This window comes from Gracilinanus agilis, chromosome 3, assembly GCF_016433145.1.
Source record: "Gracilinanus agilis isolate LMUSP501 chromosome 3, AgileGrace, whole genome shotgun sequence".
NCBI lineage: Eukaryota > Metazoa > Chordata > Mammalia > Didelphimorphia > Didelphidae > Gracilinanus > Gracilinanus agilis.
This window is the reverse complement of record NC_058132.1, coordinates 552992890-553018415: the sequence shown is the minus strand read 5'-3', so window position 1 is coordinate 553018415 and position 25526 is coordinate 552992890.

Here is a 25526-nt window from a genome sequence, read left to right as displayed (position 1 = left end):
ATTATGTACTATTTTAAGTTACTCAAAGATTGTTTCATGTGCTTAGCTTGCCTATCAATTAAGATTGTGAGCTTCTGGAAGATAAGAACTATCATTTTTCTTTTGAATCTTTCTATAGTTTCTGGCATAGATTTTCATTTCAATAAATGCTTAATAATAATTTCATTTGATTAAAAAATTGGAGCTTTCAAGTACAGCAACTCTTAGGTCCAGGAACTTTTCAATAAAAGTATTTGTTTAAAGTAATAATAATACTGCATTAGCCTCAGCATGACATATGAATCTACCTTTGTAGAAAGAATATAAGATTTTTTCAACTTAAAATCTTTTTGTCTGCATGAGATTATGACTTTAGGAACCCAAACCATTTTTTGAAGCATTCTAATATTCATGAAATTTTCTGTGCAACTTCTGAAACTTTTTTTTAGACAGCTTGGAAAAACATTAGACCTAGTTTAGGAGGGACCTAGGTTTGAGTTTAGCTTTTCTCATTTAATGGTTATATAACTTAAACTCACTGAGCCTCCAATACTTTATCTACAAAATAAAAGTAACAATATCTGCTATGCAGAAATTAGTTTTGGGTTAACATTTTAAACCATACTCCAAAATAAATTTAAAATTCATATGTAACATAAGTATTAAAAATCATCTCATGAAAACATTAGAAGAGAAGCTGATTGTATCTCTTCCAAAGTTATTAGTAGGGGGTGAATTCTTTATAAGAAAAGCTACATTTACAATTACAACTAAAAAAATAGATCATTTTGAGTCATGGAATTTGAAAAACTTTTAATTATTTTTAACATTATTTTTGTAAAATTTTGAGTACCAAATTCTCTTCATCCCACCCATTGAGAAGTCATGCCATATGATATCAATTATACATATGAAATGATGCAAAACATATTTCCATATTATCTTTGTTACAGAAAATTTTAAAATAAAAAATGAAAAAGTTATACTTCAATCTATACTCAGTTCATCAGTTTTCTTTTAAGAGGCAGATATCATTTTTCATCATGGATCCTTTGGAATTATCTCAGATCATTGCATCTATTAGAATAGCTAAGTCTTTCATAGATGATCATTATGATAATATCAATGTTATTATGTACAATATTTTCCTCCCTCTGCTCACTTCATTTTGCATTAATTCATACAAGTCCTCCTAGGTTTCTGTGAAACCATCTTGCTCATGATTTCTCATAGCAAAATAATATTTCATCACAATCATACACCACAACTTTTTCAGCCATTCCCCAACTGATGTGCCCTACCTCCATTTCTAATTCTTTGTTACCACAAAAAAGAGCTGCTAAAAATATTTGGGCATAGCTCCAAATTATTCTTCAGAATGATAGGACCAGTTCACAACTCTACCAATAGTGCATCCATGTCACTATTTTTCCCCATTCCCTCTAGCATTTGTTATTTTCCTTTTCATTCATGTTAGCCAATTGTGATAGGTGTGAAATAGTACCTTGGAGTTATTTTATCATGACCACAGATAGCTTTGATTTCTTCTTCTTCTGAAAAATACTTGCTGATCACCTTTAATCATTTATCAAATGGAGAATGACTCTTATTTTTATAAGTTTGGATCAGTTCCCTATATATTTGATGACTGATGCCTTTATTAGAGAAATTCTTTATAAATTTTCCCCAGTTTCTTGCTTTTAAAAATTTTTTTACATAGGAAAAAGAGATAGCCCATTTTTTGAGGTCAAGAGGAAATATAATGGATTGTTCAATATTTATATTTATACCCATTTTTAAAAAAAATTTAAGGAAAAATTCCTGTCCATTGGGTGGATCTTCTGTGGTAGGTACATGGAAAAAACATGAAAAATAACTGTAAAAGATAAGAAGATATGGATAGGTTGTCATCTATACTCATGGAGGAAGTACTCATTTTGCAAGGATAAAAAAATTATGGCCCCAAAGGTCAAATGCAGTCTGCCTATTTTAGCACAGCTTGTGAGCCATACCAAAACAAGTGATGGGCAGGATCTGGCTTGTGGACTATACCCTGTTCTCAGACCGGATTGCAATCCCCTGAATTAGATCATAAATCCATTGACATTTAAGTAGTTGTTAAAAATAAAACTCTTCACCAGACTTATTTGGTTACAAACTGCTAACAGAGACAATCACCTTTGGCTATTCAGATAGAGTTTGGTTTCATAATAGCCACAGAGGAATGAAAAATTCCTTCTCCCCTCCTTCTATGCCTTATTTAGCCAAAGGATGATAATAGATGAAATATATTCTTCCAATCACACACATTTTATGAGGAGGCCAGCATGGCCAGAAGGATGGTTTTCAGATTCTCACTTCAGAAACACATGGAGTTGCTCTGAGGCAACTGTGTACCGTTTCCTTTAAAAGAGCACAAAACATCTGGGAGTAGGATTCTATCTGTCAAATGCTATCAAAAGAATGGTGTGTCTTTTTTTTTTTTAAATTGAACCCAAACCTTATGAAGTGGCAAAAATCTGTATTGTATTTTGGGACTCTAGAGTTTTACATTTGTAGATACCCGTGTTTAAGAAAGAAGGGGGTAGGGGAAATCCTTTTTTATACACACTACAGCCTCTGAGAGCTGCCAAATCTGATGCAGGGAGGAAAGGTGAGGTCAACATATTGAGAGAGTACGGAAGAATCTCACTGATCATCAGTTAAGTATTTCCACCCATAACAGGTATTACAAATCTCTTTTCAAAGAAAAGCATGTGTGGAACAGTCTATAAATTTTCTCCTTCCTCCCCCAGGATTTTTTTTCCTAAAGAAAAGTATTTCAAATTCAATAAAATATCTGCTTTCGTTTAAATGATGCAGGTATTACAGTTGTCCACTGTAAATTTGTAACAGTTCTAAGTTGAGGCACCTCTCACTATATCCTTGTTAGTGTCATTTAAGCAGGCACAGACCTGGGTGGTTTCCCAGTAGTTCTAACCACAATACTTATTACAAATTAGTTTTATAATCAGGTCAAATCTTTCTAATACTAGTCTTACAACTCTACCATACTCCATGTTTTCTATGTCAATTTATCATATCCCAAATTGTCATTATGGGATTTAGGATGACCAAATTTCAAGAAGTATGATTTCATGAGGCTGAACCCATGGAATTAAAGGAACTTCAAATATCAAACTATATTTCGAGATTTTTCCACCCCTGGAGAATAGAACTCTCTTTGCCTTTTATTCCAGGGTTCAAAATATTTTTCAAATATTAAATAAATAAATATTTTAAATAAATATGTAGCATTGAAGCCATCTGCTATTGTCCAGCCATTCTGGAATGTACATAAACTCTTTTCTACCCATTTTCCACCTACATTTTACTTATAGCTTTATTTCTCAAACTTTTCATTAGGGAATACCAAGTTCTAACTAGTTGTACTAATTCAAGGATGTTGAAAATAAGGAGAGTTAAGTAGTTGTTAATCTTTTAAGGAATCACATGGACAGAGTATTTTACATTTTGTAGATATGTTCCATGACTCTATCTTTCACTTTTCAGCTAGATCTGGCATCATTTAAATGCAGCCAAAGTGTATCACTCCAAGAAAATGTTAGATTAAGATTGTATGTGAGAAATATGAAAAAAGTAACACCATTGGTTTTTTTTGTATTTTTGTCCCCAAATCTAAACGTTTATAATAGGCAACTTTTGATCCAACTAAAAAATGGCCAACCTCCAACCTACAAGCACCAGTGCTGTAATAAGCAATTATGAGAATAGTTCAGCTATTGCTTGCATTAAAAAAGAAATGTCAAAGATGACCAAAGACAGATCAAGTAAGATTGAATTGGTTAATGTCACAAAGAAACTCAACTTTTTCAATAGGTTTGGAAGGTCAAAAGGTTTCAATTTTTGACCAGCTGTGGTCTAAGAAAATTATTTCCACTATATGTAAAATTCTTGATAAGAATTATAGGAATCCCACTTGCTTCTAAGTTGTATGTGTACATTGGAAAGGAAATAAATGTGACCTTTTTATGAGAATCACTAAATTTTCAAATTGGAAAGTAAGTTGAAATGGCCATCTAGTCTAACTCATACCTAAAAAATAACCATCATTATAATGTACTTATTAAATTTTTGCAAAAAAAAGTTGAAGCCTTAACAGAGGAATGTTATGAGGTATAAAGGGACCAGTGAGGTGGTCTCAAGCTTTGCTCCACTTTTGTCATATTCTTTATGTTCTGTCTAATTTTCTGGGAGCAATGTTGATTAAGAAAGGAGAAAATTTACTGTCCTTTTCCTTAAAGAATTCTTTGGAGAAAGAGCCATTGCCTTTGTCCTTTAGATCAATTACTTGCCATGCACAACTCCTCTCTGTTCCACTTGTGTTGCCAGCTCAATGGTTATTAGAGTTAACGCTTTACTAAAATCAGTCTTTCCTTTTTTTTTTCAATTTGATAAAGGTCTGTTCGCATTTGAAATCCTTTTGGTTTGTTTTATAAAGCTGATGCTCCAATTAAAGAGTCATTCTATTATTTATCCTTGAGATTGCTTTTTGTCTAGGATGTACTGTGACACTTGGGTCTAAAATTGCCCTGAATATGTCACATAACCCACTATATCTACCAAGTCCCAGACAAGTTTCAAATTCTACCCTTACCATCTACACTGGCACTACCTACACATATCCATTTTCACCTCCTTTCCCTTCCTCCAATTCATACATAGGCATGAATTTCTGTCTCTTCATCTGGGAATTGTAATTAAGCCAATATTGTTATTACTCTAAAAAAGGCCATGTCAATAAATTCCCAACTGCTCCATCCATCATCCCTACCATCTCTCTGTCCCCTGAATCACTGGTTTGCTGCCCCTATTCCTATGTCCTTGTACGTTGTCAGTGACTTCAAACTTTTGGACATCTAATGAATGCATCATGTTTAACATCTAAATATAAATATGAACATCTAGTTACACAGATTCCATGGCTAGATTTCTCTCCCTTTTGGTTTCTGCCTCCTCATTTCCTTGGTTTTCTTCAAGTCTCAGCTAAAATCTCACTTTCTACAAAAAGGCTTTCCTAATCCCCCTTAATAGTATTAGTTTCTCTCTTTGATTATATCCAATTTAGCTTTCATATAGTTTGTTGGTATTTTATTTCCCCCATTAGATTCTGGGGCCCTTGAAAGCAAGATGAATTTTTTTTTGTTTTTGTTTTTATTTTTCTTTTATGTTATTTGTATTCAGAGCACTTAGCACAGTACTTGGCTCATAATAAGAATTTAATAAATAATACTTACTGACTCAAATTGACTTTTTAATCTAGTCCAGAGATCTAATTTTTGAATAAAATGAATGTTTTAACAATGTTATACACCCTTTGAAATGATTTCATGGAGACAACGTTGAATTGTAAAATATCTAAAATATTTTGAATTAATAATTACTAAAAAACAAAAATGCGCTTTGTCAGGGAAAATTGTCATCATCAATATATGATAAGCAATTTTTTTCATTATCAGGGGATCAGGAAGGGAATGCAAAAGTTTGTTTAGCTACAGCAAAAAGGCATGGGCATAATCAGAGCTGAGGGTGTTTAGGTTAGGTGTAAGATGTTTTGAAGCACAAGCCCAGATCCCCATGCAATGGAGTCCATGGTTCAAATACTACCTTTCCATGTTTGCAACCACTAGGCAAATCATTAAACCTCTCAGCATGAGTTGTTTCATCTAGAAACTAAGGACTAGAACATCACCTCAATGGATGAGGATCAAATAAGATAATGTAAGTTAAGTACCACATAAATATAATTGATTATTCATACTGTAGGGGAGGGGTTCCAGTGCACTTCAATTAAACACAAAATGGTGTAGATTGCTTGAATGACTCAATCAATCAATCAAAGGTGTAAATTAGGCTCAAATAAATCCTCAATCTGGAGAAAGTGAAATGTTTTTACTATTGGATGAAAGCAACTTATATTATCCAGGAAATATTTTAAGGTTATTTGAAGAAAATCAGTCGCAGTCTTTGAGGTTATATAGAAAACAACAAGCTGGCTCCAAAGTCCTTAGTTTAGCATTAAAACAAACTTCTCAAGCTTCTAGGCTCAGAAGTATTTTCCAGAGACTTCCTTCCAGTTATACCTGAAGGTAGCAAGGCGGTGCATGAAGAGGAGGAGAAGGAAGAGTTACCCCAGAAAGCTTGTTGCACTCTCCCACCACTATTGATCAGTGATGATCTTATGAGCACCAAAGGTCTAAAGATCTGGAGTTGCTATTGCCTATCGGTAGCTGTGTCTACAGGAACCAGTAGCATGGCAACATCTAGATCAGAATTTGAGAAATACATTGTGGACATACTGGACACACCAAAGAAAGGCAGCTTCAGGACTCTATAAAGACATTGACACGTTGGAACTCAGTAGAGAGATAAAAAGAATGAAATGAGTCCTCCAAAAAGGGAGAAAAGAACATCAAGTGCCATTGAAGGTATGCCTTTATTAAAACATATTCTTTAAGTGTTTGTGTGCCTTGCTTCTTACACACTTTACATTTCAGCTCATTCTATCCAGGGACCTTGGGAAGACTCCTTGTTGGTATGGGAGTGTGCCCCTAGTTGGGGATGGGGAAAGGAGAAAGAATGTTTTATAACAACCGTTCTTACTATGTATATGCCCTTTTCTAAAAGTTAACTGAGGTTGCTGGTTGATATTCAGTGTGGAGCATGCTGGATAGTGGCTTGTGAATGATAATACTTGAAAATCCCATGAGTGTTAAGTCTATGTGGCTAGACCCTTGAGAATAGTAGACAGAAGTCCATTAAAGATCAAATCCAGCAATGCTAGAGGATGTTGGGGAAACAGCTTCAAGAAGGATCACAAATTTAGAGCTATAAACTTCTCTTCTTATAGATTAAAAAAAACTGAAGTCCAGGGGGGGGAAATAGTATTTAGTGCCTTGACCAAAATAAAAAACCAAAGAGGAAAAAAAACATACACATGCCACTAATTTCAAACTGTCCCGATTTGTCACAAATTTCTTTATCATCAAGCATAACATTTAGCTAATGTAAAACTGCATTAGGTAAGCTATCAAAAATTTAGTTTGAGAAAATGGGCATAATATGTTGATTTCGATCTCAGTATTCCTAATTAACAATGGATTGTTATTGGCCAAGTAAAAGTAAAGAGAGATATACCTCTTCTAAAATCAATTTAAAATTTGGCTAATGATCATGTTCTTTCTTGAAAATTAATATCTTCATAGAAAACTAATAAAAGAAGATTGTAATCTAGGGTGCATGATGCCTTCCTTCTGTTTGCTATTTCTAATTTATTCTGTATCTTTTTTTGTATAGGTTATTTACATGTGTCTTCCCCATTAAACTGTGAGCTCTTTAAGAAAAAAGAGGTGTTTGGGGCAGGTAGGTGGCTCAGTAGATAAGTCAAGCCTGGAGGTGGGAGTTCTTGGGCTCAAATCTGATCTCAGACACTTCCTAGCTGTGTGACCCTAGACAATTCATTTAACCACAAATACCTCACCTTTATCATGCTTCTGCCTTGGAAATGATATTTGTATTGATTCTAGGACAGAAGTTAAGGGTGTGTTTTTAAGTGTTGTTTTTTTGCTTTTCTTTATTGTCAGCACTTATGCCTAACACATGGAAAGAGCTTATTAATGACTTATTGAATGACTTATTGACTGATTTATCTAATAAAGGTGTCAGAATTAGTGTTTTAAGTAGCATCTCTCTATCACAACAATCAATCCAATTTTTTCTAGACACAGGACTCAGCTAAACACCTTCAAAGCTCTGTAAAAAGAAATTATTTCTATTTTTCCTATTCTCAATGAACAATGCCTAGAGGGCTTCTCCATGTAGCCACTTACACCTCTAATCAGGAAAATTGATCTAAATCCATCCCAGACTTCCCCAACTTCCCCCAAACAAGCTAATAATTCAGTTCTTTTCCTGGTAAATTAATCTGCCAGTAAAATGTTTCATTTGTCAGCTAAACAAACTTTGTTTAGATATGTTAATTCTACTTGGGCCATTGTAGTGATGGAGGAAGCAGAGGGAGCTTAAGTTTTGAAACTCGGCACTGAAACTAGCTCTGTTATATGACTTGAGACAAGTATCTTGCCCTTTCTGGAGTTTTCTTTCCTCATTTAAAAAAGGAATAAAGTACCTGACTTCTAATTTCACTTAAAATCCTGCAAATTTATGGACATTTGGGTACATTTCCACTTTGGTAATTTTGTGTACACTTTCTACAACATTTTGAAGAAAGGAAACTTTCATGAATAATCAATAAATCAGTTTTACTTATTGTCAAAACTGATGATAGTTCAATATTGCCTGCTCCCCTTCTCCCCTCTCCTCTCTCTGCCTCCCACCCAATTCTGGGCCCTCTAGTCACTTGTTTTCTTCTTTCAGTAGAAGCCTTATCTCAGAAGGACCAAAGTTCATTACTCTCTTTTGTCAAGGTTGTCACAATTCACCCATGTCCCCTTCACTGCCAAACCTTGCACAAGACTCTTACTAGTTGTGCCATCCTGGGCAAGTGACTTAATTGCTCTGGACTTCATTTTTTTCATTAGTAAAATGGAGATGACCAGCCAATGAGATTTCAGTCCTTAAAATATGCTCATTTCCTCACCTTGGTGAGTTATATTGAGGATGTACAGATATTCTCTGCCGAGTTTCAATCTAACACATGGACCTTTGGAAAAAAAAAAGATTTGCAGCCGTGAGTGACTAAGGGGTTAATAGGATGTTACAGCTAAGAATCTTCTAGTTAGCTGAGAAATCAGAAGAAATAATGACACGTGAGTCACTGAACTGGAACCAAGTATTCATACAAAAGGAATGACAGACCCCTTGGTTGACCCTTTTTCTATTTTTTTCCCATCTTGGATAAAAGTGAGGTAGAAATTCTATGAACTGATGAGTGGGGATGAGTGCCCCATATTCCCCACATCCGATAATTACATAACATTAATAACATAACATAAAAACAGTAAAAAAAACCAGTAAAAACATAACAGTGAACACATTGCCTTTGCTTCTTTCACGGTTCTTTTTTTCCTGATCTTAAGTGAATGAATATTCAGAAACGGAAGTGACCAAGAGACTGATGGATCATCCATCGGAGTCTTCTGAGGTACTTTTACAAATCAGAGTCAGAAGCCAAATCGAGCCTAAAATAGAGAAAGTTCCTATAGACTTAGAAGTAAAATAAAAATAGTGCTCTGAGCTTCTTAACTTCCTAAGTAGGGGAAGTGACTCCATTTATGTTGCTTAAGAAAAGGAAGCAGAAAAACAATTCCCCCATATCCATATATTTCCTTTTATATTTCCATGGATTCCCAAATGCATCTTGGGGAATCATGATCCCTTACAGGGAACAAAATGCTGTCTATTTTGCAAAGAAGTCCATTAGACTCACTGAGACCATTGAAGAGCTCCAGTAAAAGGGAACCTCATGAGGACTCCACAAAAGGAAAAAATGATTTCAGGAAAATAAATCAGGGAGTATCCTTTGGCCATACATGTTCTCCACATATATGCCTCACAAATATTACTTTTAAGTTTGATCAAGGACCTTTGGTGTACAAGGGAGAATACACTTCTACCCATCTGGAAGTATTGTTTCTATAACAATTGTCCTTGCCATGCCTGCTTAGTGAATGTCATTTTCTAATAGTTAGTGAAGATCTTCTAATTGAGTGATATTAGTGTATATACCAGACTGTGGCTTATGAACCAGTGTTAGAAAATCTAGCCTCTCAGAGTTACTTTTAGAACTAGAAGTAGGAGTCCTCAAATGTCCTCTAAGCTCACAACCTATTGACTCGAGTTCAAGTTGGGAGAACCCACCCGGGAAGATGTTATTTCTATAAAACAAGGACACTGGATTTGACCTCTAAGGTCAAATTTCTAGTTCCAAATCTAAAATGCTCTGATCTAGAACATCCTAATCCCATGATCTTGCTGGAAATATTTCAATATGGTAGTCTCACCAACCTTTTCAAGTAGTTAAAACCATGGTCTACTGGTCCTGGGTCTTTTCTAAGCAATCACATAGCCTTTGCTCTCCTCAAAAATTCTGAATATAAATTAGAGGAAATCTAGGAACTTTCCCATTTCCCTGAATTAACTATTTATTTATAATTCTTTCAGTAAAATTTCTGCTCTTACATTAATATATTATATTATATTATATCATGTATCAAACTGAAGGAACTACATGATATAATGGTTAGCATCCAGATCCATGGCATCTAGAAGGCTTGAATTCAAATCATGCTTCAATCCCTTACTAGGGGTGTGACTCTCAATGGTCACTTAGCCTTTCTCAGACTCAGTTTCCCTATCTGTAAAATGAGACTAATAAGAGTTCCTATTTCACAGTGTTGTTTTGAGCATCAAATGGGATGATTTACAGCTATTATTATTAATGGGGGGAGGTCCTTCTCGCAAAGTTACTCCCCATATTTCATTATTGCTCTGAAAATGTCCACCACAGGCAGGACTGTGGATTCTTGGAGCAGATTCATTATGTCTTCACATTAGGAAACGCAAGTAAGAGAGATTTCTCCTTTCAATCTCCACCTAGTCCTACCACATTCAGTCACTGACTGCATATTTACTATGATCAATAGCTCTGCCCAGTTCTAACCCTGTGCAAATCCTCCCTAGCATAAAGCTGGCCATGCCTCCATATGAGATTCCTCCACTGAGCCCGAAACTTCCAAGTCTTGCCAATAGCTTCTCATTTTACTACCATAAGGTTGGAGGCATTTTGTCAACATTATAGTGGGGGAATTAGGGTCTACATAATAATATAGTTTTTATTTTGGGAACAGCTAATAGATAGGAAACTCAAGCCACTCTATTTTCTCCAGATCTGCAAGCATTCCTTAACCCTAGCAGAATCCCCGATTCTTTACTCCAGAGAAAATCATATACTCTGTAGGGTGAATACCACTTCAGTATGACTGAGCTTGAGGGAAGTCCTCTTTGTTTGTGATCCTTTTCCCAGAGACCCTACTTAAACCACAAATACTGAGCCCTACCATTTCTCACTCTCCTATAGAGCAGGTTCCTGAGTCCCATTCTATATAGAGATCTAATTCCAAGGCTGGTCGTGTTATCTCCACGTGTCAAGACATTCTTAGGAGACATGGAACTAGGCAGAATTAACTATGATTTCTTAGGTAATCTAGAGACTGTTGACTTCTTTCTAGCTAGAAACAGCTTGCCAGCATAAGGGATTGAGGGCTGGATCTGGAGTCATGAAGACATAAGTTCAAAAGAAGCCTTACTAGGAGTTTGACTCTAATGAATTTTCTTCATCTCTGTCTGCCCCCAATTTACTAAACTCTAAAATGTGGATGATAATAATATCTACCTCACAAAGCTGTTCTGAGGATCAATTAAGATAATATTTGTAAAGTGCTTAGCATGCTGCTTAGCACATCATAGATACTTAACAAATGTTTGTTCCCTCCTCTCTTATAGCGAGCATCCTTCAGTAAAACCTGTACCTGCATACTAGCCATCTACAAGTTCCTTGTGCCTTATGATAAGAATTTCTGAACACAAGATTGGCAGTAGAATCTTTCTCAAAGCGAGTGAAACGTACAATTACCCTTAAATTCATGTCAACAGGGCAGATTTATTTCTTTTTATGGCTTGCCTTCATAGAAATTCTATCCCTGGGAAATAGTTATGAAATGATAGCTAATGTTAAGGTTCTCAGCTAGAGAGTAAATGTGTTGGGGTCCAGTGCTAGGAAAGGTTCCTCTCTCCTGTGTGTCCCCATGCAGCAAAGAAAACATCATGGAGCAACATTTAGGACAGTCAACCATAGGTGTTTGTGAGAAATAACATTAAATGTGGCAAATAAATTCTTTAACAAAATTAAAAATCCACACATTATTAAACAGTTCTTCTGGGTTGGTCTGTTCTGCACAGTGCCCCTGCTACTGCAGTAAGCCCTGGAGATAAAAACCTGCAGTCACACGTCCCTCAGTTTGTCTGTTTTAGAAGTCCTCAAATAGTGACCTGCAGAGGTGAAAGACACTGACTGCTTCTCCAGTTGGGCAGCTGCCATAGGATGAGCATCTTGTCTCCCTTCTCTTCTCCTCCTCCTTGATGGCTCCAAAACTCTCTCACTGTAGCACATACAAAAAAAATGAAGTCCTCCAGATCAATAACTGAACTCACTTTCATTTTTTTCTCTTTCTAAACTGGGAAGAACCAGGGTTTTGTGCACAGACAAAAACTTGCCAGACATTGTTATATAAGGAATTGTATTTGGCATTAAGGGTGTTTCAATTCACTTCTACCTTACAAAGTAAGAAGACTGGTAATCTTTATTTTCCAAAAATGAAAATCTCATTAAGATTAGATCTATCTCGGGGGTTTTGGTGAATACAGAAAAAAATTGTTTATTTCCAAGGCAATTATTCTAGTTACCAGGCCATCCTCATAATTTTGAAGCAATGACAAATAATGTTGGTGTTATGTTCTTCCTAGCTCAGAGTTCAAACTTATATGCAGGGCTGTAATGGACTCAGCCTATTAAGTATATGAGAAGATGAGAAGAAGGTATTCAAATGTGTAAAGAATAAGAATCCTAAGATTAATGGAAGAAGGCAACATGTTACCATAATTTAAATTTAGGCTGAGCCATTTCCAGTAATCCATCTAGTCTCCCAGGACTGTTTCCAAGGAGACAGTATCAATTGTGGTTGGGAAACAGAATCCCTCTAAAGTAGTAAGCACTTAGAAGCTACTCATTTGGCTTCTTCTGGCTGATGCTTTTTCTGGCACAAAGGATCAGTCTCTGGCATTTTATATAACTAGATTTTCACCCTTTACTTGTGTGATGGACACCACAATAATACCTTGATGTGCAATTTGATCCTGTTATCTTTCCCTAACTCAAATATTTTGAGGTGTTTTTTTTAAACTATAAAATATGACAATGCAAACACAAAGAGTTAAGGCAATGGTTTTTAAGTCTCATTAGCCTAAAATCCAAGATGATCCAGAGGGAAGGGATCAATTGTGTTGAATGTCTTTATGTTCCTGATTCTATAATGGGACTTAGCTATGAGTTTTTACTACAATTATCTTTAAAACTGGTGTGTTAAAGTTCTTAATGTTTTAATCTTAATTTCATTTTTTCTAGATAAATTCCAAAGACAAAATGAACTTGAGAAGGTAAAGCTAAGTCAATGAAACTTGAGTTGTGGGAAGAATGATTAAAAATATGAACTTTTTCTGTGCAAATATGCCTTATTTAAGAAAACCTGATATATATATGAGAATCCAAGTTCATCAAAGAGATAAATTGGGAGAGAGAAAAAGAAAAGAAGAAAGGGAAGAAGGAAGAGATGGAGAAAGAAAGAGATGAAGGGAAGAAAGGGGGAAAGGAATAGACAGAGAAAGGGATAGAGGGAGGAAAGGATGAAAGGATGAAAGGGAGGATTTATTAAGCACTTACTATATGCCAGGTATTGGATTCCTTTAAAGAATAAACTATCCTCATGTATTTATTTACATACTGATTTGCAAGAATACATATTGCTTTAAGGTGAAATACACCAATCCAAAAAAGTATAACCTCCATTTATTATCCCCCCAGTTCTGTAATTGCCATACACACACAAGTCCATAACCACACAGTAACACATTCCTTTATAGAAAGCACCAATAAATGAGTCTTTGTGAATAGTTTCTCATTTTCCAAAGCATTTAATTTTTAAAGTTGTACATTATATACTTTCAAACTTTGTACAGTCTTAAATACCAAATAGATATTCTGGGACTAACCATTTCCCTATCAGCTTAGTGATAGTACCTCAAAGGGACTCATCTTCAACATGAAAAGATAAGTAGCTTCCTTTCACCTACAAATCATCCTACTGAATATTTCAAACACAGATTCCCCTCACAGCATTACAATACTGATAAGAATGTAGTAGTCACTGCTCCAAATCCACCTTTTTTCCCCTTAATAGTTAAAGACAGAAGGAATCTGTGAGGATTTCCGTGTTCTTTCATTTTCCCGCCCAGAAGACATGATTCTGAAACAATGAACAGGAATGTGTGACTGTGATGGAAAACACCAGAATTTTAAAAGATAGGAAAAATATTTCCAGAATGTAAAAAGACAAAAAAATCTATTTTTAAATGTTTTGTGGCAGTTCATCCTTTAAGACAATACTAAATTAAATGAATTGTTTTTTAAATGTGGGACCACTATATCATCCTCCCCTCATCTTCTGAAACAAATTGGATTTGTATAAACATGTATTTTCATATATCAGAATGCCTTAAATGTAGCACATTTTTAATAAAAAAAATTTAGATATTTTAATCAGCCATCTCACAAATTGTTTTATTCAATTCATTTATTTCAACAAAAAATTATTAAATCTGTTCCATTATGGTGTTAGACCCTGCATGAAATAGATATATTAATTAAAGTATCAGAGATGCCTTCGTGGAATTTATAGTCAGAAATTGGGATGGATATATCACATGTATAAGTAATTATAGAATAAAATGATATTTTATATATTCCTAAGAAAAGTGGATATAAACACATTGCTATGTGAGCTTTGGGGCAAGGAAAGGCCAAGAAAGGCAATTCTATTATAACATGACACAAGCAATCCCTAAAAACACTTTGCTATGCAAAATCACTTAATTAAAAACCACAGATCTTATGAGGGAAACAGGATTTGGGATACAATGATCAAAATTTTTGTCAGTAATACATTAAAAAAAATATAACAAACAGTAGGATAATTTTATACATGTGAAATGGTTAAGAAATACATCAATACTATAACAAATAGTAACAGTGGCAGCCTCAGGCAGTTCCTGAGCCTAGGACTTGGGCTTCATGAGCAAGCTGAGCAGCTAATAATTCACTCCCACCCCTAGCCATAGGGAAAAGGGGTAGAGGTGGTGCAGACCAGTATTGCTCTGCCCACAACTATTACTGCACCAGAAGACATACAACAAATATCTGACAGTTTACCTTGACAAAGACCTGAAGTATGGCTGTCCAAGTGGACTTGGGGAGAGTTGCAGCTTGTGAGTGATAGTAAAATGGTGTCTTTTTCAGCATTCTCACTGTTTCTCATGGAAAAATGGCATAGAAACAAACTCCAAATTTATGTTATGCTCAGAGCATCCCCTAGTATATCAATTTCATTGCAACAAATTCACATTTTCCAAATACATGTTATAACAGAACTGAGGTACTTATGTGGAGGAGAGAAGGAAGCCTTTAAGGATGGCTAATCTCAAATTATCCAGAAGCTTAAAGTGAGAAGATACTTTAATTACAGGTACCATATTTATGATTTGATTTCAGGTCTTACGTGTATCAAAACCATCATGGATTTGATTCCATGACATCAGCCAGGCATGATCTGCCTTCTGTTTTAAGGCAGTAGACAGTAAAGATGTCCTTAACAGGAAGAATCTTTATACTGAGTGGCACTCACTGGGGATAAATTAACCCAACCGCACTCAATTTCGTTCACATAACCAAATTAAAAGGGACGGGTTACATGTATATTCATATTTTTAAGTGTCACAAAATTTCCAAGATGGAAAAGAATAGGAAAAAACAAGACTACGAGATTTGACTATAGTAGAGAATTTCCTTTGACAAACAAACCAAAGATGAAAATGAATAGTTTCTCCTGTGGTTTTGTAGAAACAACTCAGTTGGAATATTACTGATTCTGCATTTAGAGGTATGTCCTCACTTAATACAAATGTAAGAACTTACTAACCACCATTTCTACATTTGGTGTGTTTCATAGGAAGACTAATATTTCTTCTAATATACTTATTTAATATGCTTTGCATATTTTATATATATAAAGTCTCACTGAAGTGCTGAGAAAGAAAATTCAAAGGAGATGTAACCCATTCTCAGTGGGTATTTCACTAAGCCTGTGGAGCACAAAAGTCAGGGTATTTTCTTCTGCTGACATATATTGGCAATGATTGCAGGGATTTGGGTCTCATTGGTAGAGAACCATGACCTTGCTTCCTTCACTAAATGATTCTTACATGGATTCATTTGTGTAGTGTTGTAAAGAAAATCTTGGGAATAAAGGAATATTTTTAGCCTCAGCTTCCATGCAATTTATTTGGGATTTCACTGGAAAAACTTCTAGAAATGGTGAACAGGGTCCCCTACAAAGGGTGAAACAGGAATTATAAGGAAATTCTTACTCTCTGTTGGATAGCTGTCTGGTACAATGGCTTAATGTAATTTTGTTTTTAAATATTTTCCTTTAGTCTAGAGGTACACTACCTGACTTTTGGTCAGCTCCCTTTAGCTGTGTGGCAATACAGAGCTCTGACTAAATGGGTTTCTGCCTGACATTGTCAAGAAAAGGCTTTCTTGTCACCGTTCCTTAACAGATAAGCCCTGAGATGGCCAACAGGTGACTCTGAAGAGTACCAGACAATGGCAGCAGAGAAATTATGCCACCCTGAGAACAACGCAAACACACAGCAGATACAACTTGACGCCCAAAAGAAAGTGAAAATATAACATTTAGAGACAATAAACCCAATAGAAAAGACATATTTAGGTAGAAAGCAGAAAAGGGCAAGACAATGACATCACCAGAGGACACTGATAGCATCACTGACAGGGTGTGAGTTGCCATTAACCCTTGTGTCCTAGACAGACAGTTTCCTGAAGTGTATTCTTTCACACATTCCTCTGCAAAATATACCCTCCTTGTGTGCCTTACATGTGTTCTATCTAGTCACACATGTTCTCTACAAATATATACAGTATGAGGAATGATTTTTTTCTTGTTACTTTCTTTGCTATGCTACTTGATTATGTATATTCTGTTTAAACTACATCTTCTGGCTGGCTGACAAAATTAAATACATCTATTCAGAGCTTATGAGCTATGATTTTGCGTATATGTTGGTCCACACAGTGCCTGAAACCTGGGATAAATTTGTTAAGGGACCATATTTGAGGGGAGACCCCAAGGACTAAAGTCAAAAGCATGATCCATAGGAAAAAAACCTTAATTTAAAAAAAATATTAGATTAAGAATACATTTTAAGCAATCTCCTTAATTCTGTTTTCTTTTACTCCTTGTTTTTATTGGCTTCCTGAAGGTTTTCTTCTGCTGACAAAATAGGAGAGTTCCCATAATGCATTTTAATAGCATCTGATATCACATCTCTAAAGTAAAAAATATGTAGCCAGGAAGGATTGAAACACAGTCAAACATTTACAAATGTCAGTCTATTGGATTTAGAAAACAATAAAATAGACTCTCAAGTACCAACTTGTCTGTACGCTCAGGGTACCTAATCCTCAGAATAAGAGAGTGTGGTTCCTTCCAAATCATAAGTCTTTTTTTGTCAGGTATGTTCTGTCTCCTGGTATAAAAATGTCATGGAAAATTAATTTGGGGGCCATCAGTTAGGCAATGACTGAACAAATTATGGCATATAAATGTAAGAATATCATTGTGCCATAAGAAATGACAAAAGAAACCTGGGAAACAATATGAATGATTGAAAAATTAACACAGAGAACCATTTATTGACTATCAATTCCATGTAAAGAAAAACAACTTTGAAAGGCTGAAAAACTCTCAATGTAATAATCAACCACAATTTTAGGGGATAATGTTGGTCCAGAAAAGTGATGGACTGAAAGTACATAGGCATATATTTCTGAACACAGCCAATGAAGAGGGCCATTTAAGCATTTTAAAAAATGGAAATATGAAGAACATAAGGCCAGAGAGAAACACAGGAAAGTTTTGAAAGTAAAATCAAGTATAAAGGTGTAAAAGGAAAAATAAACTCAACATAATAAAGATAAATTTAAAAAACAATGCTCTTTTTCTGTATATGGAAATGTTTGTCTTACTTGATATAAAGTTCAGAATAAAGATAAATAAAATATTTTGGAAAAAGAAATCTAATTCTAAGTCTCTGGCTGCATGTACAGAAATAGTGGGTTAGTTGAAATGTTATAATGAAGATTTTTTTTCTAGTCTTTCCTTTCTTTTAAGACTCAATTTGAATGCTTTCCCCTCTATGAACTATATTCTAACCATTCTCCTTCTTTCTCCCCAGATGCAGTGTTCTCTATCAATGGCATCAAACTCAAATAGTAATGGAGACCACTAATCTGTACAGAAGCATCCCTGTGAACAATATATTGACCTAATTTTTAAATATATTTTTCATTTTATTATATTTATATTTATTTTGTTAAAATTTTCCAATTACATTTTAATCCAGTTTCAGTCATACTCATGAGTGTTTTGAGCATTAAATAGTCAGATATATGTTCACACTTCTGTATGTATCCCTAAGTTCCTGATAGCACTTGGTGGCTTTTCTTTTTATCCATTAAATAAAAGTTATTTGTGTACCAATACCCACTTTGTTTATTTGTATGTTCCTTGAGAACATCTATCTTTGTATCCCTAGCATATGATAGACACAACAAAAATTTCTTGAATGAATGAGTGAATGAATGATTTGATGATATTGTTGTTAAGGAAACTCTCTCCAAATAATGTGGATCTTAGCTATTCATGCTTAAGTGAAAGATATTCTGAGTTCTTGTTGCCAAGAAATCTATTGTCCTTTTTCTGACTTTATCCAATCACTAATTTCATCAATGCTATTTAACCTTAGTATTTTTTAAAAGAAAAAAAAATTTAACTGATCTCATATAACCAACAATTTTCACAGAAATTCTACCTTCTTTCCCTTCCAGAGGACATTCTCTTATAACAGAGAATTTAAAATGGATATGATGGGGTAGGTAAGGAAGCAGTTGTACAAAACTAACCAAAACAATTTATGCATTCTACATCTAGGCTTCCCTCTCTACAAAGAAGTAAGGTAAGGAATTTCATCATATATCTTCCATTATAATGACCAAAATTAGTCACTATAATTTCTTAAGATTAAGTTTCAATTAATTCTTTCTAATTACATTGTCATAGTCATTCTACATATTGCTCTGATTTTGCTTACTTCACTGTCCATTAATTCATATAATCTTCCTCTGTTTCTCTGTATTCATCATATTTGTTGTTAAAGAACAGTAGTAAAATTCCATTATATTCCATGTTACAAATTGTTTAATCAATCCCTAATTGGTGGGTACCTACTTGCTTCCAGTTCTTTGCTACTACAAAGGTTGTCTTAAAATATTTTAATATATGTGGGTCTTTGTCACTGCCCTTTTTGAGGCACATGACTAGCAGTGAAATATCTAAGCACAATTACCATTTAATTCTCTGCTCCTTTGACATTCCCACTCTGTTGAGTCTCCTCTTTGGTTTAGACCTGCCTTTAGTCTTTTCTACTTCAACTGCCCATTAACAAACAATGATAAAGAAAGTTAAAGTTATACTCATTAAAATCTTTGCTGCCTGAAAAAAGATAAGAAAAGAAGCTTTTCGGTATAAGGTAAGAGTATGTCTTTTCCAGGGGCATGGGAACATCTATTTTCTCCTCTGGAACTCTAAGTGGGAAAGAGCAAGGTAGCCTTCCAAAGTTCTGTTGACCTCCTACAATTTCAAAACTAGATTATATTTTATTTATTTTGTGCCACCAGGGGGCATCCCATGAGGTCCATAAAAGAAAAAATAGTTGGAAAATTATAAGAATTATGTATTTTATTCTTCCAGTGCTTTTGGTATAATCTGACCTGAATTCTTGGAGGAAAAAAAATGACCTCTCTAGTTTTTCATCTACATAACTATATGGTTCTATATGCATATTTCAGGAGCTGTAGTAAATATTCTAGAAAAGATTTCTCCTTACTATGTTAAGTTTCATTTTTGTATTAAGGCACTGCTTTTGAATTCCATGTAAGTTGAAAAGGGATCATTCATTTTCCTACACAACGCATTTGATGGAGATTTTGTCATAGAAGTTTGCCTTCGTTTCCCAGACAAAATAAATCACTAACAATAAAATGTATTAGCAAGTAGAGATAGAATTGGGAAGAAGTTATTTAGTTTACTTTTAATTATGTATATGTCTCTCAGCAGTGTTGTAGAGGGAAGAGAAAAAAATTGCCTTGTGAAAAATTATAAAAAGCAAACACTTCTGCTGATTCCTGTACATTAACAATGTATATTAACAATGTCTTCTTTTCCACCAGTGCCTCTAGTTCTAAAACAACTTCCCATCTGACACATCACCTTCTTGAGTTACAGTCAGTTACATTCCTTAAAACCAATGACAGTCACAATGGAAGAGAAAAGAGTCTCTAAAGGAAGCAGCTGTCAAGATGGCTAGACTCTAAATTTGACTTATCTTGACAGTGGTCATGTTTATAATGGATAATGCTCAGGATTAGCTCTTCCTTGCCTTTCCCTCTTCCTTTTAAACTCCCTTAGACAGATGGCTGCAACATGGAGCACAACGCAGCATGAAGGCTCACTCTTCTGGACGTTATTCACAAAATAAGAATCACAAAATCTCAGAGTTGGAAGGAGTCACAAAAACTAAGACATATACAGCCCAACAGGAATGTCCTCTACAAATATACTACACAAGTGGCCATCCATCTTTCCTCTGAAGAATTCTGGAAGGAGAAAAAATCCAAGTTTGTTCAAGGCAGCTATAGTTATTAGAAAGTCTTTCCTATTGAGGTAAAATATTACTCTCTGCAGATTTCACTTAAAGCTTTTCCTTACAGGAAGTAAGGCAAATTGGTTTTTTGTTTGTTTTTTTTTGGTTTTGTTTTTCAATTTGGGTAGTAATAGTATAGCATCCAGTATACTCCATTTCATTCATGTGTACACCCTGAGAAAATTCTATATCAAGATTCAAAATACTCTGTGGGTCTTTTTCTATTCAAAACCAAAGCTAATGAGCTCCTCCCAATGTCTGTATTTTTACTAGTGAGCCAGAAGACATAATTACCTCAAAGCAAAGGCATTTCATAAAATAGCATAAGAAAACTAGTAATAGGATATTTACCCTGCAAATGCAGAGTATAGTCTCCCACAAATACACATCAGGAAAAGTGGACAGTCATAGAAATAGCACAAGAGAAGTTTACATATCAGAAATGCAGGTGACCAGGGAATATGGATGAGGGATCACACATATAGGCAATCTAGGTCATTAGGGCACAAATATAGGAAGGCAGTTCATACTTCTGACATGTAAGGCTGATGACGATTTCTAGTTATGTCATCTCCCTGCTTTGATGAAACAGCTCAGCTGAGTGTGCATGCACGTTGTGGACAAGGCATCTCCACTGCTTTCTGGTAGCCATCCATTACACATCTGTGCTGCTCCCTAATTCTCTCTGTTGCCACTCTTCTGTTCAGAGTCCCTGATTGAGATGCTATTTTTTCCCCTATAAGAAGGAAGCCCAGGTTCCGCCATCTCACTTTTAGTTAAGAATCCAAAGGGTAAGACTTCTATAAAACTAATGGCCTTTGCATACAGAGCCATTGGACTCGAGTAAATCTACATTCTGTAAGAGAAGTTCTATCAGCTTTTAGAGTAACAGCCCCAGGGGCTAAATTCTTTTGGAACCATGGACCAGCCACTTAGCTACTTAGAGCCCACAGAAATTTAGCCTAGCTTTGGAACACTATTCTTCCTTGCTAGCAAGATCCACATCCTTATCTCAAACCTCAATCTACTTATGGTTAGGGAGTTCTTGTAATTCCCATTTTTTTCCCTTAGGGGCATCCCATGTCTCTAAAACAAATGTCCAAGTGCTCTGCCATTAAAACCACACCAGGATCTGCTGAAAAATGGGATCTGAAGTCCAGTTTTCTTCTAGAAACCATTTTGGATTGACATTCAAATAGATCCCTACCAGAATAAAGCTAAGCAAGGATGGTAAGGCCATTATCTTCGATCCTCCTAGGCACAGTTTTGCCTGTAATATTTGTGTGCCCAGTAACATAGATGTGAAGCTTTGAGAGTCATCCTATAGTAGATGTAGCAGGGGTTAGTTTTCATTATCAAAGACAGAATATAAAAGTAAATATAAGGAAAGTTTCTTTAAGGCTACCTTCTGTAATAGAACTATTTAAGATGCACCCATAATATCTCCTGGACTTTAAATTCTAATACTCACCACAAACTTGTTTTGCCTGCCTTTGGAGTATGTTCCAATGTGCAAAAATGTTCATATGAGATGATAAACCAGTTTCTATTATGGGATACATCTGCAGACTTTAACTATGGCTCTTCTTTATCTGTCCCATCCCTCATTCATGTCTTTCAAACATTAAACATGGGTGCCTGTATGTGAAACACTACTTGCTCCTTCGGTCATCATGAATGTTGCTTATAAGCAGTAGCTGTTAGCTAAGGGAAAGGAGGAGGGGAATGCATGGAGAACTCCATGCTATTTTTTCATACAACAGTGATAAATTATGTTGTATTTCACGTTCATTTTGTAGGATCTGAACTTATTCTATTACTCTAAAATAAAGCTGGGGTCCATGTTATCTTCAAGAATAGATGTGAGAGGGGCAGCTAGGTGGTTCACTGGATAGAGAGTCATATCTGGAGATGGGAGATTTTGGGTTCAAATCTGGCCTTAGATACTTCCTAGCTAGTTGACCATGAGCAAGTCGCTTAACCTCAATGGCCTAACCCTAACCCTTACTGTTCTGCCTCAGAACTATATTGATTCTAAGAAAGTATATGAGTTTTTTTTTTATAAATAGCATATGTGCAAAAGAGACAGTATTTCAGGGTTCCAATAGGAGATTGGAGAAATTTTAACAATTCTAATTTCATCTGGATATCTACAAATTTTAGATGGGGAATACATGAAAACTTGAACCAATAGAGGGTCTGGGCTGTAAGACAGCATTGTCCTATAACCTTTCACAACACTTGAACTCATCATCTATTTTGAGGACCCTTCTTTGTGATTCTAGGTATTTATCATTTAAAGATAGCAATTCCATTAAAACCATAAAGGAAAGGCACTAACGTTGTTCATCCTATTTCAATCGTATATCCATTCATATTGCATTTAGATACTGTATCTGAGCCTTCTCATTTCTTCTAATTCTACCCTCTGCAAATTATTTTATTTGCAATAAAATAATAAGATTCAAACATACAGAAACCAAGTTATAGTATACATTAGCCATATGCCTTGCTTCATGGGATTATGTGATCATAGACTTAGTACTGGAGAAGTTCAAAATCAACTAATTACAACTCTTATTTTATAGATAAGGAAACTGGGAGTTTTTAAGAGATTAACATACTCAAGATCACACAGGTGGTAAGCAATAGAGCTACATTTGAACCCATGCCTTCTGACTCTAAATTAATAGGCATGTGAGGTAGCTTGATGGCTTAGTGGATACAGCACTGGTTCTGGAGTCAGGAAGATCTAAATTCAAATCCAACCTTGAACACTTACTAGCTGTGAGACCCTGGGCAAGTCACTTTACCTCTGTTTGCCTTAATACACTAGAGAAGGAAATGGTAAACTACTTTGCCAAGAAAACCACATGAACAGTATGGTCCATGGGATCATGAAGAGTTGGACACAACTGAATAACAATAATGTGTTCCCTGCCCTATCACTGACAAAGAAATTGAACAAAATCTAGGAGCAAAAGGCAAACTTTCATAAGAAAAATTTCATATTTGGGCAAAATAGAATATCCAGGAACAATGACTAAGTGATCAGTGACTATTATCCCTTCTATTTTTGAACTACAATACCTATGATTTCAACTTACACTTTCTCTGACAGCAACTCAGTCTCCTGCCACAGGAACTCTGGGTTCTGTTAGATAAGATTTTACTTTATCTCTCTGGGATCTAAATCACTCTATTACCATTTCCTGGCAAACTCCAAACTATTTACCTGCCCCATCATTTGTCAAACTTTAGTTTCCTTATATATGTAATGTGGTTGCTCCACACCATCACTGACAATCAATAAGTGGTTTGCAATTTGTGACCTTAAAATTTCTAGGATCACTGAGAAGTTAAATGGTTTGCCCAAAGTCACAGAGCTAATATATTCCATAAAAAGAATTTGAACTTGGGTCCTCCTTATTCAAAGCCCTGCACTTATCCACTATACTATGCTGTGCATTAAAGAACTAAAAATTTTTTTCATTTTTCTTAAACCCTTACAGTCTGTCTTAGAATTGATACTAAGTAACTGTTCCAAGGCAAAAGAGTGGTAAAGGCTAGGCAATTGGTGTTAAGTGACTTGCCCAGGGTCACACAACTAGGAAGTGTCTGAATCCAGATTTGAACCCAGGACTTCCCATCTCCAGGCCTTGCTCTCTATCCATTGAGCCAACTAGATGCCCCCATTACATGCCTAATAATCTGTAAAAGAGTTTCATAATGTCAGGTTAGATTTCAATCCTCAGGCTCAATGCATACATGGGATTTCTCAATAATTATACAGTATTTCCAATAGACACTTGTAATCAAGCATAGTTCTTCTGTGCAATGCAATAATCAGAGAAAACAACATTTCGGAGTTTCTACTGGCCATTACCATCAATATAATAGGACTTCAATGGATTATTGGTCCGACATAGAGTCAAGGCCAAGAGTTGTAGTGAGAAACAGTTTTATTCTTATGTATATAAATAGAACTTATATATATTTTTAAATCTATGGGATTAATTTGAGGTAGGTGAGCAGGAATTTATTCTACTGTTTTGGGCAGAGTATAGAGTTCAGGAATTTACATCCTTCTAATTGAGGAAGTATAGGAAACCCACCTGGCAAGCAATATTATTTATTTTGTATTAAGCCTGTCAAACTCATGAGCTGTGGGAGAGCTTGATTATATGTTCAGAATCAATTCTGGAAAAAGCTAGAGGGGCTTGAGACTAGTTATTTGAGTTGAGGTACATGTTGTATCAGACAGAGGGATGATGTATCATACTAGAACTGTCAGAAAGTCCCACAGAAAGATTAATGGCAGTAGAAGACTCCAATGAGTACTGGAAGTATACTTGGTCAATTCTTATGCTGGGACAACACGTAAACCATTTCCCTGGGAAAGCTGAAATAAACTGAACAAGACAAACTAAACAATCTACTGTTTCTCCTTCTTAGAATGCAAAGGATATTCTAATGAATCTTTTGCCAAGTGTCACCCCTCTTTCATCAGGAACAGAAAAAGGTATGGAATTTGTCATATTCAACTACCTTTAAAGTATTTAACTAAGATTCTTTAAAAGTTTTACAGAATATTCAGGTGGAAGAAGATAAAAAGAGATCCCTTGTCAGAGTGGAAAAAGAAAGCTCTGGGCTAATTCAGCAGTCATGCCAGCTAATTCCATTCTTCTCTTCCTGAATTTATTGTATATGTATGCTGTATTTATTTATTTGTGTACATGTTGTATGCCAACCCTGCCTCTTTCCCTAATTAACCACTAACAGACACTGAGCTATCACTACTTAGACCCCCATAAAAATACTCAGTTGTCGTTTCCCTCCTATTCCAGGGAAATTAA